The sequence below is a fragment of the Acanthopagrus latus genome, chromosome 7 (assembly GCF_904848185.1).
Source record: "Acanthopagrus latus isolate v.2019 chromosome 7, fAcaLat1.1, whole genome shotgun sequence".
In the NCBI taxonomy this organism is placed as follows: Eukaryota; Metazoa; Chordata; class Actinopteri; order Spariformes; family Sparidae; genus Acanthopagrus; species Acanthopagrus latus.
The window spans coordinates 5,304,714-5,320,559 of NC_051045.1; the positions used below are offsets into that span (position 1 = coordinate 5,304,714).

The window sequence follows — 15,846 nt, forward strand, 5'->3', positions numbered from 1 at the left end:
CAGTCTTCCTCCCGTTCACTTCTTAGCAGCAGGGATCATATCTCATATTGTATCCCAAAGACTTTGATTGTAATCCTGTTGCTTTGTGAAGGCCAAAAAAATAAAAAATAACCCACCAGAAGCTGACAGAAGACAAAGCACCATCCACCCACAGGATCCCGGGTAACTAATAGCCCAGGTCAGAATCTGTCCTTTTATTTATAATCCTCAACAGCATGAAATATGAAGGGGTAGATTGAGATGCATAACTTCACCCCCTTTTTTTGAAGCAGGAAGCCCTCAGACACCAAAAATGATGAAATGCTTTGGCTGAGAGGTAAACTATTAATAGACTCCTCCACCTGAAACTGTCACTGTGATCCCTGCTCTACAGCCCTGCATCCACACCAGGAGCACCTTTCAGGGACCTGTGAAGGGCTGCTGAGAGGGACCATCACATATGCTGAGGTGCACACAGCACCTACTGTACAGAGGGCATGTTTATCCAGAGACCAAAATGTTTCATAATTGATAGAAGTGTGCATGTGTCAGTGGCTTGATGAAGCGAAAGCAAAAGTTTGCAGATATTTCATACTGAGCTGATTCTGGGTGTATAACTGCAAATCTGTTACAAAAGCCACAAAAGTGTTGTCGAGTCAAACAGAGGATGATAGTAAAACAGGCACGCCTGCATTTTTCATGGCCAACTAATTAGCCATTTCCCCTAAGATGCACAATAAGAGCTCTTGTGTGTGTCACTGCCGTCTGCTGCGCATAATGAATAAAACGCTCATTTTAAATATTTTGGGGACAACTATCAGGATGTAAATCAGCCAGAAGTAAAGTTATGTCAGAGGAAAAGTCACTGCCGGTAGCAACTGCATTCCACAAATGATCATTTATTACCCAACACTATTTTTAAGGGGGAAACTGGCAGCCTCCCTTTGTCAAATCTAACAAGGGAATAGCTTTCAGGTGCTTATACCACTATAACTCATCTCAGTGACCTTTTGAGCAGGAATTAGGGCACTTTCATCCTTGCTCAGGTGCTTGTTGGAGTCCATTAGCATTTTTAAAAAGTGCTACAGAGTATAAAGAAAAACAGGGAATCTTTCATTAATAGACCTAGTGAACTTTAGCACGTTGAGTAAATTATGAAAAATGACCTGATGAAGGGATGATAATGACGTCGCCGGAGACTTTACTTTAAAGCAACTAATGACCAAAAAAGTTGAATTGCGTGGCTTTATTCCATAACGCTGTCCCTTCTGTCGCTCACTGTTTCACATTGAGGGTAAAAAAAAAAAAACATCCATGACGACCTCGAGCACACGTTGCAATCATGAGTTCATATTTCTTTTGTTTCAAATGTTCAGTTCGTCCTTTATCATTATTCTCAGATTCAACATGCTCCTCCTTCAGGGAAATTACATAGCCAACCACCTAATCCCAGTCGTGGTGTGTGCTATTCCACGCTAGCAGACCAAATTAAACATCTGACTGAGATTGCCGAGAGAGAGAGAGACAGAGACAGAGAGACAGTACGCACACGTCTCGTAACCCATTCTCTATTTTTGAAGCTTCTAAATAATTCATAGATAAAACAAAACACAACAAATACCTTGAGACGTGTGCTACCCGGTAAGTTAATCCCACAAAATGAAATAGAACTTTATCTTGCAGCTCAAATTGAAGCAATACCGCGATATTAAAGTGTGAAAGAGAACACAAACACTGCAACAAATTACAAAATGCCAGGGGGACCAACAACAGTATTACAGAGGACGACCAAATACCATTTCATTTTAGAGTGTAGGACACGCAGTTTAATACTATCGTTATTGTCAGTAAATTGTAACATGCAAGCTAGTTGGAGTCATCACCGACATATCATACATCAAATCATAAGGAAGCTGTACGATCAACTTGGGCAATTCACAGTCAGAGACATCATGCAAGACCAGCAAAATTATGATAATAGTAAGGACAAAAAAAATCAGCAGCTCCAAGTTTTGTTTCCAGCCAACCATGCAGAATCCTAATGTGCCAGATTGTGTTGAGATGTCGTACCTTCTGCTGTCTGCTGCTCGTCTAGTATTACCAGATTCCCTGTGATCAAAAGCATTAATCTAAAAAAAGGGGGGGATATCTGAGTGCAAATATCATCTTTATACGGCCATTACTTATTAATCTTTATGTTCATTCCGGGGCCACTAAGTCACGTCACCTGGATGTCCTCTGAAAGCAAAAATGGCCCCGACACTGTGTATTGAATTACACGTTCTCCTATTTACTGGAAAAGCAGGTCTTGGAGATAACAAGAAAGGTGATATTTACTGTAGCCTGCAGCAGTGTGATGTGCCCTGCCAAATCACGGCGCAGGTGGGTCGACGTGCTCCTCCATGTTGGGGAGAGGATGAGACAGTGTCAGGGATGCGCGGCGGATATGTATTTACAAGCGTGAACACTTACATACATACAGGAAACAGTTATTCCTTGCACCTAAAGATCAGCGTCCAGCAGTGATGGTTTAAATGCCCTTTACAGAGGTCAAGGTGGGACTTAGGTTTTTTGTTTTTTTTTTCCCTAAGCTTTTCTGCAAAGGCAGATTTTTCAGTTTTCCAGTTTAGTCATGGTGACAAACACTGCTTATGCTCCTCTAATTCTGTCAGACAGTATACTGTGGTGGCTGTTGGGGGGGGGTTTACTTTTCCCAAGAAGGAAGCTGCTGAAACAGCAAATAAAGTAAACAAAGCAGTCTCGAAGAATTTGATGAAACCAACACAAAATGAAATGCACATAAGGTCCTCTGAATGCAAATAATAATGATGTCTTTATGTCTCCCTAATACATGTTAATGGTCACATTTTAATGGGAAGTTACTAAAATCTGTCCATGAAGACAAAACTGAACCCAATTATTTGTTTATATTATTGGACTATTGGAACAAATGTATCAAATTATGACTGTGAAACGAGTCATTTCATGGGAGGGTCGTGATGCTTTACCCACCATGTTACAGCCATTTCTTTTACAATGTAATCTTATGAGGAAAAGTCTTTTGGGCCCCAATGAATCATGTGACGTTGTAATTACACCCTTTGGCCACTACAATACTGGTTTCAAAGTCTCCCACTCTTCCTGGCTCTCATTCTTGCATTCCCACTGGCAAAAGTTCAGACTTCAGATTGTTAACCCTGATGAGGTACTTGGTAAAATGACCCAGGAGTTAGAAAAACACTGCAGTCAGTCAATTGGTCAACAAACGCGTCACTTCTTGCACAACAAAGGAACCAATGCGACAAACCACACCAACACGCAGCCTGCAGCCTTTTCTCAAACAAAGCTTGTCTCTTTGTTGACATAATCAGCATATATTAGTTTAGACATTTTTAAGCAAAAATGTCAACGGCTCTTTGGTTCCAGCGACTCAACTGTAAGGATTTACTGATTTTTTTTTATTTTTTATTTCATATGACAGTAATTTAATGTTTGTGGGTTTTTGACTGTTTGTTGGACACAACAAGCACTTTGAAGACATCACTTCAGGCAATTTCCCTATTTTCTGACATTCCCTGACCATACATTTAATCCGTTAATCAAAGAAATACCATGCAGATTAAGGAATAATGAAAATAATCGTTGGTTGCAGGCTCACGCCAGATGTTTGGGAATCTTTGCTGTGGCTCAGAAGGATTTCAGCTTTGGTTTTTGATTGCTGTCAGATTGTGGTGATGATAAAAAAAAATTACGTATCACTGAAAAGAAATGTGCTACTCTGATTTAATACAGAAAGAACATAATTTACGTTCTGAAGACAGCTTGTTCATTTAAAAAAATCAGTGCTTTAATGAGCTGTTTTACTGTAGCTTAAATGACTATTCATCAGTATGGAAAGTAGCAAATTAAAGTTTATCTTTTAGTTCCTCTATATACACACACGACATATGATACAACGACCTGTGTTGCATCAATTAATTACTTTGTGGCAACATGTTACTGTGGAAGATTTAGAGGCAGAAATAGTGCAGCATATGAGCGAGAACACTTTATGGTTAATAAAGTGTTTTGATCATCATATATAGGACTTGGGAAACAGGTGCAGATGAAACAACTGGAACACATGGTGGAAGCCAGAAGCTCAGCACACCTGTTCCCTTCCTGCTAAACAGCCTCACAGTGGATCGTCTCTGGAGCACAAAATAACTTCCATCTCACACACACAGCACACATTTCTCCAATTCTAATAGCACGGAGATGGAGAACAGACATTTGTCCCTTTTAGGGGCCAATAGCAATGGTGATAAATGAAAGCAGGACTCTTTCTCTATGCTGCTGGAAGATCTTAATGCATTTTCCTCTGGTCTGTGTAGACAGAGCACTCCACAGGGAGGGAGGGGAGGATAAGTAACTATAGGAGGTGGTAATGGTGTTGGTATCGGCTGGTGTTGTTTGCCCTAGCTGTATTGAAGCGATGGTCCCTGAGGAGCCTGGCACAGGGAGCTGGGTTTGTCAACCTTGTCTGAGGGACTTAATATGAAAACAACACTAATGAGAACCATTTCCATTGCTCTGTTTATTTTCAGAGATGCATTGAGCGGGGCATACACACGGCTCAGTGATCGCACGTTGCATTGCATTCATTATGGGGCCCTGGATGGGCTTCTGATACATTACACACAAACACACTTATAATTGCATTTTTTTTTATTGTTCAGTGCTACTTTTAATGCTGCACTGAAGCAAAATGGGCTCCATCTGACCAGGCGCGATCGTGAGGTTATGCACGCGACTGCCGTCTTTTGTCTTTTTTAGAAATTCTGACAAAAAGCTGAAAATCTGACATATCTAATAAAGAATCAACTGAAGCAAAAACACTATATCTAAACCCATCCTGTGGATTCTATAGTATCTGAAGAGGTTCTCTCTTCATCAATAAATGACAAGCTTCAGCAGACAAGTACCATTTCCTCAAGCAAAATGAATCCTCCCGCGTCCATCTATTCACTCACAGACATGCCATTTTGAAAATCTCTCTAAAGTGACATTACTCTAGAGATTGAAACCACTATTTCATTGAGCAGAAAATTGCTATTGAATTTGGAGCTGAATAATTGGAAGCCATGTTCCAATGCAACCCGCAGAAAAGGTAGAGTTATGTTTTACTGTCACACTCAAACCAATGGCATTCTGAAGCTGAGCGGCACAAATGGTATGGGTATTGTTGGACGGGACATTGCTCTCTTTTGTACATGAGCCATATCAAGCAAGGGAGTTGGTAGGCAATTTGAAAAGGATGCAATTCACTTTGATTTGATAGAAGGCCACGAATGGTACAGGAAATAATATCAGCATCTTAAGGATACAAGCATTCAGCTGTGTGGTTACATTTGCTGTAATTGTCAACGCGTGGAGCACAGATCTATATCCAAAATAGACGCTCCCCCGAAATGTGCTCGATTTATACACTAACAAATGTGCGGGAACATTTTCTTTTTGCAATTTTCATGTATGAAAATAAATAAAATGTTCACATGCATCTAATAACATGTGAAACAGACTTGTCTATATGTATATTGATAATTTCTTGTCTCCTTCGTTTTAAAAAAAAGATTCGGTTTTATAAAAATATCTCTGTACACAAGAATGCAAATATGATTCCTGCCATCCAAACAAGCCAGTAGGTGGCCATTAGTGTTGGGCCGATGGGCGATGCCGCTGTCCATCGTCCTGATTGCCTCATACCGTTGCTACAAGACAAGACCTGTTGGCGTTTGTGACATGTGGGATGGAATATGACAAGAAGTTTGTTGTTGCGTTAACATTATATCTCCATGTCCATGTTTTTTTATTTTCTTATTAAACCTGCCCAGTTTGGTGAACACAAGACACACGTTAGATTGGTGGCGGCTGTGCTTCTTTTCGTGGGTACGATCATCAGGCAGGTATTAAGTTTCACTGCTGACATCCTCATATGCCAAACTCAATAGACATCGGCCAACCTTCGTGGCAATAAAGTCTATGTCACGGTACATCAAACACCTGAGAAGAACAGTCTGAGCATGTTTAATGAGCATATATTCTATTTACATGAAGTGTTTCGAAATTGTAGAAAACTGCTTAGTTAAGCTGTCAACTTGAAATTAGAATTGTCAGTGCTAGCAAAGAACTTATACTGGCGCTAATCAAATGCTAACAAACTGGTAGTCCACCATTGTTGTTCTTTCAGGTTCATGCTCATTGCACAAAACAACAACGGGCATGCGTAAAAACAAATGACGACATCATTGTAACACTGATACACAGTAAAATCAGCTTTTAAATGGCTTTTTTAATGATATCTGCATGTGTACACGAGGCCAAAATACAGTGGCAATGTCTTGCAAAATATCCGTAGGTGTGTGGACAAGGCCTATATTCCGCCTGATGTGGCAACAATGTTAAAGGCGTCTTTACAAAATCATCATTTAAAAAAAAAACAGCCACCATGGACAGCGTCCATCGTCCTGATTGCCTCATACCGTTGCTACAAGACAAGACCTGTTGGCGTTTGTGACATGTGGGATGGAATATGACAAGAAGTTTGTTGTTGCGTTAACGTTATATCTCCATGTCCATGTTTTTTTATTTTCTTATTAAACCTGCCCAGTTTGGTGAACACAAGACACACGTTAGATTGGTGGCGGCTGTGCTTCTTCTCGTGGGTACGATCATCAGGCAGGTATTAAGTTTCACTGCTGACATCCTCATATGCCAAACTCAACAGACATCGGCCAACCTTCGTGGCAATAAAGTCTATGTCACGGTACATCAAACACCTGAGAAGAACAGTCTGAGCATGTTTAATGAGCATATATTCTATTTACATGAAGTGTTTCGAAATTGTAGAAAACTGCTTAGTTAAGCTGTCAACTTGAAATTAGAATTGTCAGTGCTAGCAAAGAACTTATACTGGCGCTAATCAAATGCTAACAAACTGGTAGTCCACCATTGTTGTTCTTTCAGGTTCATGCTCATTGCACAAAACAACAACGGGCATGCGTAAAAACAAATGACGACATCATTGTAACACTGATACACAGTAAAATCAGCTTTTAAATGGCCTTTTTAATGATATCTGCATGTGTACACGAGGCCAAAATACAGTGGCAATGTCTTGCAAAATATCCGTAGGTGTGTGGACAAGGCCTATATTCCGCCTGATGTGGCAACAATGTTAAAGGCGTCTTTACAAAATCATCATTTAAAAAAAAAACAGCCACCATTTAAGACAAAGAATAACTGCTTCAGTGGCTCTTTATCTGTTTGCTGTATTTCTTGTGTTGAGGCTGGTGGCACTGCCTCTCTCTCTCTCTCTCTCTCTCTCTCCCCCTGCCCCTCCCTTCATCCAGTGATCGTTTTGTGAACCCGTTAGCCTGTCATTGGTTTAGAGACTCCAAATGACCCTGTGTTTCTGCAGAAGACTCATTCATCCCCTCCCTCTCCCTCCCCAGGCCACTGGCAATACTGATGACCACCAGAAAGACACACACACACGCACGGACACACATGCTCCTTACATTAGCGCATGAACGCACACACTCACACGCACACACTGCTGGCTGCTGCGGTTTGCTGGTGTAATGTGCTTTGTTGTGTGAAGGTATCAATCAGAGGGGAGCAGATTATTAGAGTGTCTGAAAGAGATCAAACAATGTTGCCGTCTGCACCCACACATGGCTGATTTACAGGCAGGCTGATAAAGTACTGCAGCTCTCTGTCAGGGGCTACATGACGGCTCGCCGCGCTCTTAGGATAAATTATTGCAGAGGCCCGCGGTAATGTCTCTCCACCTAGCAACCAGCCGCCCCAGCCGCTGCCAGGGGAGCCCTGCCTCGTCTGCCATAATGGCACTGTGTCCGGGGTCAGCAGTTACTGTATCGTAGCAGGGTGGGAGGGATATATACACACACATATATACACACACGCTTGAATGCATCCGCGTGCACGCTTGCGCACCGTTTCTCGTTTGTCTCTACACCTGCCATTGGAAGCAATGCCAAAAGACACTCAGGGATGACTGCAGGAGGACTGAGTGGACACAGGGGAGGTGCTGATGTCTCGCTACAATTTTGCAGGAGAGCAACATTTTGAAAAACTGACGCCAAGGTTCCAAACAAGACAGTGCTCAGAGGAGGAGGGGACGCCATTATAAAAAAAAATAAGGCTTGGCAAAAACATTATAGAAAACCATTTGTAACACTAAGTCTGATCCCACTTATGTGATTGGCCGAGAGGCACTTCTACAGACACATTCTTTAATACTAAGCTGTCTCCAAGTGTGTCTGTCCTTGTGTCAGTCTAGGCCTGCACGAAAACAACCACAGTCTGATTGATAAGAGCCTAATAGGGACATTTCGATATAGTGGTGTTTTTATGACAAAACAGAGTATATTTGATCCACTTCCCAAAACATGTCTACACATTCTGAGATGTGCTTTCACAGACAGCGACAAAGACAGATACATAGATAGATAGGCAGAAATCAAAATGAATAAGTCACCACCCCGAAGTGGATTTCACTTACAGATGATGCATAACTATTTCATATCCCGCTGAGTTCTGGGCCCTTTATTTACTCAGGATGGCATTTTTTTCCTGTACACTGAGCAAGGTCAGAGAAAGTAGAAATCACCCTGGAAATTGGCAGGGAAGACACTGGGGCTGCAAAAAGAGTGCAGAAAAACTATACCGAGATGCTAAAAGATAGATGCTGTCGATTGAGTGTAATGAATATTTTACTGAGGCTTTCTCCATTAGAGCTTTTCAAAGTTATCTTTCTATATAAAAAAGAAGGAATGCAAGAAATAAAAAACAAAAACAAATAAAAAATACATCTTTTTCTAGAAGTAAGGTGCTCCACAGTCAGGAGTTCAGAAACTGGCTTTGGCAAGCCGTCTGCCATTTCAGTAGCGACTGGGTGATCGCCTTCTCCCTGCCCCCTCCCCTGTGTTATCTCCCTCAAAGCAGTGCCATCCCTCCATTGTAATAATGCCGCTTCCCGGCAGCCCTTGGAATGACCTTTCTTTAATTAACTGCATCTTGATGAGCAGATCTACATAGAATGTGAAGGTTAATTAATGAAGTATCACTGCTTAGTCTTAAAACCATCACCTAGCGGATGACAGCCTGCCCACCACTCTCAATTTTACCCCCCGATCTCATTAGCAATGGTAGACCAATGGACAGCTCTGCTCTGGCCAGTGGATCTCAAGTAAATTGTATCAAAGACAGGCCGCTTGATATCCTTCATATGGCTACGTAAGACCATATTCTGACTATACACTTTGAATAATATATGAGAAACTGCACACACACATTCTTGCATCACATAATGTGTTCATGTTTTTTCTCTGAGGTATGAATGTAGTCGGCAGCCCCATAAATAATTCAAATGAAGGTAAAATAATATTTCAATTAAGATCCATGTAATCGGTTTCCTGCAAACAAATACATGATGCATGGTGATGGATAATTCTTGTATTATTGCACAGTTTCATCTTGATAAGCTTTCGGTTTCCGTGTGATTTCATTTCAGGGCGCACTTCAGCGTCGCTTATCATCGCAATTTGGAAAGAAGATCCACATTAGCGAATGTTGTCCAACTACTAAAAGTGTCTCCGTGTGGCAGCTTAAGCTGGTAAAAGATGGGACGATGATGATCCAGGGTCTACGGTTACAGCACATTTCCCAAACCTGGCTGTGCTCACGCAGCTTTTTGTCTATCTATAATCTATCACAGTCGAGGATGAGGCGAGCCATCACCTCAGTATGCACAGCACTTAGAGCACAGACACTAGGTGGACATGTGACACCATCCATCACCATGGATGCTAGTTTTTGTTGCTGTTGATTGCAAGGTTTCTCTCCTGGGTATCACAGGCCAGGCGAGCCACCTGGGCTCATTTACCTTCCCACCTGGCCTGGACATTGGAAAAATTAAACTGAAAGTATCCAAGATTACTATCCTGGACCGGGCTTTTCTGGCTCCTCTCCTGCTGAATGACTGCCTTGGTCAAAGGGGGATGATTTTAGGATTTTTTTTTTCAGATTTTGCATCCAATTCAATATTGTGCCTTTCTGTCATTATCCTGCTCTGCGTCTGCCAGCTTGTACGCATTGTATGCAGCTTCACTGACACCTGAAAACTTCACAGAGTGACTCTGCTGCAGCATGTGCAGATGTGCATGTGGATCTCCATCAGGAATCACTGTTTTCTCTTTATCAGTATTTCTCGGCTCTGAGAGTAATGACACAGGCTCCCCCAGTAACCTTGCTTCAGCCCTAAAGTCAAAACATTAATGCATGGTTTGACTTCGGGTAGCAGTGGAGGCACAAAACAACTTCCACAAGACAGCCGGGTTTGACAAGCGCTTGTTTATCCTTTTTATCCAATATCTGCAGAATAAAAAAATAAAATATGACGGATATACCGTGGCCATCTGGATACAGCGCAGCCAAAAGCAAAGCTACCAGTCTCTATTTGTGTCTGTTAGCACTACAAAGTTATTGATTCTTATCATTTAGCACTACAACCTTTTGACAGCAGACACAGCCAAGTATGTAAAAGCTGACATGGCTGACTTCATGACAGGCTAACAAAGAGTGATACCCCCCTGCTGTCTCTCATTGCCGTCTGCTTATTTATAGAATAGAATGCAATAAAATACAATAGAATAACATCTTCTCCTCTAGTGCTACATCTATACCTTATTTATATTCAGAATGACAATGATTTCTAAGCCTCATTTACGGATCGAGTCATGAAGAAAGACGGGGTGGATTTCCATTCTGTTTCTCATAAATTGTTAAGATTTTGTCGGCGTAAACTCGACCCCTAATTGGTGTAGCTTTTTGCTACCACTGATACGCTGTCACGCCGTCACTGATGACTGTCAGGTAAACTTTTTCATATAGAAGTATTTCTCCATTGAAGCGTCTATCTGATTTCCCTTTCAGCACCTCGAATGACACCCCACTAAAAGCTGGCACAATACGCTTCCCGCACACAACGCTGTCACCAAAGACAACTCGGGAGAAGCGAGTGTTTTGAGAGTTTGAAACAAAATAGCTGGTGCAGCATTTCCCCATTTCCGTCTGAAATCCTTGACACCAGAGGATTTACAGTGAAGTGAAGTGAGGTGGGTGCTGTATGGAACGAGCTGTGGGGGCTGAGTTAGCTGGGGCGGGCGGGGATGAGTGGTGGGGGGGGGTCCTCGCTACACTCATGCTGACAGGGATCCTCCCTGTAGCGCATGCTTTTTTTTCCATTAGTTCCTTACTCACTCTCTTGCCCTCCAGACCCGCAGAGTGAGGAAGATTTAAGTGGCCAGTCAAGTGAAATCCCCAAGGTTTGGCAGGTGTGAGGTCTGGCTTCATTATCTACAGACACCTCTGTCCAATTATGAGCCTTTCTCCCTCTGTGACGATGATGATGCCGCCGTGTGTGTGCAGGTGTGTGCAGGTGTGTGTATGTGTGAATAAGACAGCCTCATTGTTATCCCTCTAACTATCAAGATTCCCTCCTCCATCATGACATCACTGACAATTTCACACACAAAAAAAAAAAATCCCTGTGCACACACACATTGGCACACACACATATCTTTTGTTTAGATTCAGCTCTGTAGATCTGTCTCAACCCAGACTCTTCAGTGCATGTATTCATTCCCTGCTCTGTTCTACTTTACACCTGAAACCTACTTCTAATAATGTTAATGGTCAGTCCCTACCCAGCGACGATAATTAGGACTCGCGATGAAGAAAAGCAAAGAGCCGCCATAAATTACACGCACAACCATCCTGCGATCAAAAGTCTCACTGGTTTTGATGCATCTCCACGGCTTCTCCATTTTGCTGACCCACTGGTTCCAAAATGTCAGCGACTACAAACTGGAGCACTGCCTTGGAAGCTGCTACAAACAAGCATTAGGTCCCTTTCTTCAGCCTGATTTTGGACACCCCCTGCTGACTCTACAGCAAAATACAGGGCACCTACAGAGCCTTCCTCCCAAAGCCACTAATAATACTTCAGTCTTTATAGAAATGCACTTTTAATTAGGAGACTAGAAAGCAAATTTTTTCCGACTCTATCATTAAAATTTTATATACTTGCCACTATGGCCACATTAATATGCATGCAGGCTTCTGTATCAGCAAAAAAACTTAATCCTTAACTATAGCAGAAAATTCTATACAACATTAAATAAAAAGGTTGCAATTTTGTCTTCATTTAAATCTGCATGTTTCTGAGGGTTGAATGCTCTCCTCCTAAAGCTACGGCCTGCTTTTGTCTATGAAGCCACATGTACCCTCTAGTCTCTGGTTAGCCTGCACTCATCTGCAGCCCTATCATCTGCATCAGTTGGCAGATACAAAGAGCATAGCGCTGTTTTGCGTGTGAGCATGTGCGCCTTTTGTGTGTAGCACTGCTGCACTTGCTCGTGTGCGCAGGCCTGTCCCTGTGTACACCGTCTTTTTATATGATAAAGTGGGAGTGTTGGAGGCATCTGATGGTTCCCAGACTTTGGCTCTGTTTTATCTGATGCTGAGATGGCAGCTGTTGACCAAAGGAATTCATACATGTGTGTATAATTTGTCTTATAGCTCAAAACAAACCCGGTACTCCGGACATCTTTTACCCATTCAATATGACATGACACAAACAGAAGGTTGCTATGTGTGTTTGGTTTCTGAGTTGCTTGATTATAATTGCAGGGCTGTCTATAAATAGGCTCGACCGAGAATCTAAGCGCATTACACAGTATTTTCTCAAAAACTGTATGTGTAACAAACTATCAGCACACTTGAACCGATGTGGGCTGAAGCATGTTGCAGCAAAGCTTTGAACTCACCATTTTATTTGCTTCCTCTTAATGATAATAATCTTAGGACTGGCAGCGGCAAATGAGCCTCCCCTGAACCGCAAAAGAAAAAAAATGACATGAATTAATAATGAGCAAAATTACTCAAACTCTGCACACCACGACCTGCCGCCGCACGGTGAGCAACGGGCCCTAAGGTGACAAAGCTAGATAAATATTTTATTTCTAAATATGATTTTGGGGTCCTGAGCCTGCTGTCTGACAATCCTGCACAGGTTATTGCAGCACATGGCGGAACCATTAAGCTAAAAGGAGACTTGGAATCCGTCTGTGGCTCTTGTCTGGACTCAGAGATCAGGTTTATGTGTAGCAGCCAGCTTCTGAGGCTTGCGTCTTGCCAGTGGAGTGAGTCGACGGTGTTCTTTGGGTGCCCTCAGGTGGAAGCCTGGTATAATTGCTGTTGACAACCTACAAGTCATTGTGCAATTAAAGCATCTGCCGCTCCTGTGTGGCAGCGGGCTGTGATGCCTTGTGACAGCTCGTAGCCATTAAGCAACTGTAAGCAGCTGGCGTGCCTCGGTGGGGGAAAATAATGTGACAGAGGCACTCCCCCCTATTGTTGCCCTTGTCTCATTGGGGAAAAGAGGGACATTACATCACTCACTGAATTCTCGGGCGTCTGAATGGGAAAGGGGCACGTCTACAAATTAGAACTGGCAGAGCTGGATGTCCAAATGATACTTTTGTTTCTGAGTACAACAAATGAAAAAGAGCTTATTGTTTCAAAAGATACAGGAACTGTGGCGAGACGTAGCATGCGGTGTACTTTAGAGCTGCAAAGATCGGTTGCTTAATTGATTAGCTGATGAAAAGAAAAATTAATTGGCAACTATTTTGATACTCAATCAAAGGCTGAAGTCATTTTTCAAGCAAAAATGTCAAACATTTGCTGGGAATAGCTTCATAAATGAAAGAGTTCATTGCTTTTCCTTGTCATTTATGATAGTAAATGAAGACTTTGGGTTTTGGATTTTGAGAAGAGGCAATCTGAAGACGTCACTTTGGGCTCTGAGAAAATTGCGATGACCATTTTTCACAATTTTTTGACATTCTTCTAGACCCAGGATTAATCAATTAATCATGAGAATAATCCCCAGATTAATCAATAATGAAAGCAATCATTAGCTGCAGCTCTAGTACACTTTAGCATTGCTGTTAATTAGAGCTTAAGCAATTAGTCAACTGATTGATAAGTCAGTGGACATGAAATTAATTGGCCACAGTTTTGATTGTTGCATCAATTTGAAGCAAACTTGGCTAAACTTGAGGGGTTTAAGCTTTTTACATGTCCAGATTTCTTGGCTTTTCTTTTTCTTTCTGTGAAAGTGAACTGAATATCATTGGCCCGTGGAGATGATCCAAAAAAGGCATCTGAATACATCAACTTGCATTCCAGAAAAGGATGTCGGGCATTCTACACTATTTTCTGACATTTAAGAGACCAAATGAATTTCAGTTAATTGAGAAAAAAAACTTTCGTTATACAGTCCTACTGGGAATATCTGTAATGATGTACCTAATGACACAGATTAAGCCTCGTAATGGAGTGACTAAACTGCTCACTCACAAGACTTGCTCATTGAAGAGGGGGGAGGAATTCTGCGAAAGGCAGATTTACAATTTTTTTGATTGTAAAAATGAAGTCTAGATCAAAGTAGAGCGCATACTGGCCCATTCTCCAGAGCTGGGGGGGAGAGCTGACATAAGTCTTTCTTTAATTAACCCATCCCTGAGTCATTTGTCTGTCACATGTGAATGTGGTCCTTGATGTACATTTAACTGCACTGAGTTTGTTGGGGATTTATGTGCACACGATTTGCACGGTCTTCGGTCAGATCTAATTATTTATTTACTTATCTCTCTTTCATGTCTTTTCTCTTCCTCGTGGACCGTGTCATCAATTTTCAAAAATGCCTCAAGAACGCAGTTCTTTCCTTTTAATATGACATAAACTGTTACCATACATTTATCTGAGTCTACGGGGACAATCCTGTCAGAATCAAATTCAAAGACAGCAGTAATCAACTAGTCAGATTCATGTGGGCAGGCCCTGCAGTGTGTGTGTGTGTGTGTGTGTGTGTGTGTGTGACTGTGTGTGCGTACCTCCTGTCTGTCTCAAGGATTTGCTGTTTCAGCAGGGAAGGAATCAGTCCAGTGCCTTTGCCATGCAGGAAAGTCAGCGTAAGGAAATTCCTGAGCTTCACAGTGGCAATCAGGCAGTTAAGGACCTGCCAGTGAAAATGGAGCTGTATGTCAGTCACTTTCATGGCTTATTCACACTAGCACAACTGCTCTGGCATAAAAAAAGAGGCATTCTCATTCACTCACCTCCACAACCCAGTAAATTGCCCTTACTTGAAAGATGGTAGCGTGTGTATATTTAATGTAAGTGCCCTACAACAATTGCTACGTCTGAAAACCTACCTCTCATACAGAGAAAGGCTCTGTCAAGCCGTTGCAGGTGCCACAGGAGGTGCTAAAGCTATGTTCTTAAATGTGTTAATGTTACTGTCAAGGCCTGGGCTATTAACTCTCCAGCTGATACTGGGCTGTAAGGCTAACGTCGTTTATAATCACATATTTATGTATCTTAACGTGCTAAAAGTTTGTGTGTGTGTAGCTACGTGGTGGCCTATTGTAGGCCAAATCACTGTACTTCCAGGACGACAGGTGGCAGTAAAGATGGCGGGCTTGCTAGTCTTTTTCTTAAAAACGAAGAAAAAACGTTAACAGGTTAGTTAAAGATTGTATATATGTCAGTGGTCAAATCGCTCAAACTTATGTCACTCACGGCCAAAACTGTACGTTTACATATAAAGGCTTCTCTTCTATTAGCAGGATTTATTATTTTTAAAGAGTTACAAAATATGTCGACAACAAAAGTGTCCCACTCACAACAATGGTAATGCTGCTTTCAGGTACAAAGTGTATATCCCCGATCATT

General features: G+C 41.9%; 1 protein-coding gene across 2 annotated transcripts in view; it reads right to left on the reverse strand.

Annotated features, from left to right (window-relative positions):
- Positions 1-15,820, reverse strand: part of LOC119022785 (teashirt homolog 2) — a 108,520-nt gene extending 92,700 nt beyond the window's left edge. Inside the window, exons 1-3 of one of the 2 annotated variants that reach the window (XM_037104093.1) lie at positions 15,327-15,820; positions 15,006-15,130; positions 12,873-12,935 (exon numbers count right to left, since the gene is read on the reverse strand). The gene's annotated coding sequence lies outside the window, so the exon portion shown is untranslated. The remainder of the gene's footprint in view (positions 1-12,872; positions 12,936-15,005; positions 15,131-15,326) is intronic. The other variant, XM_037104092.1, reaches the window with a different exon arrangement.
- Positions 15,821-15,846: the final 26 nt, after the last annotated feature.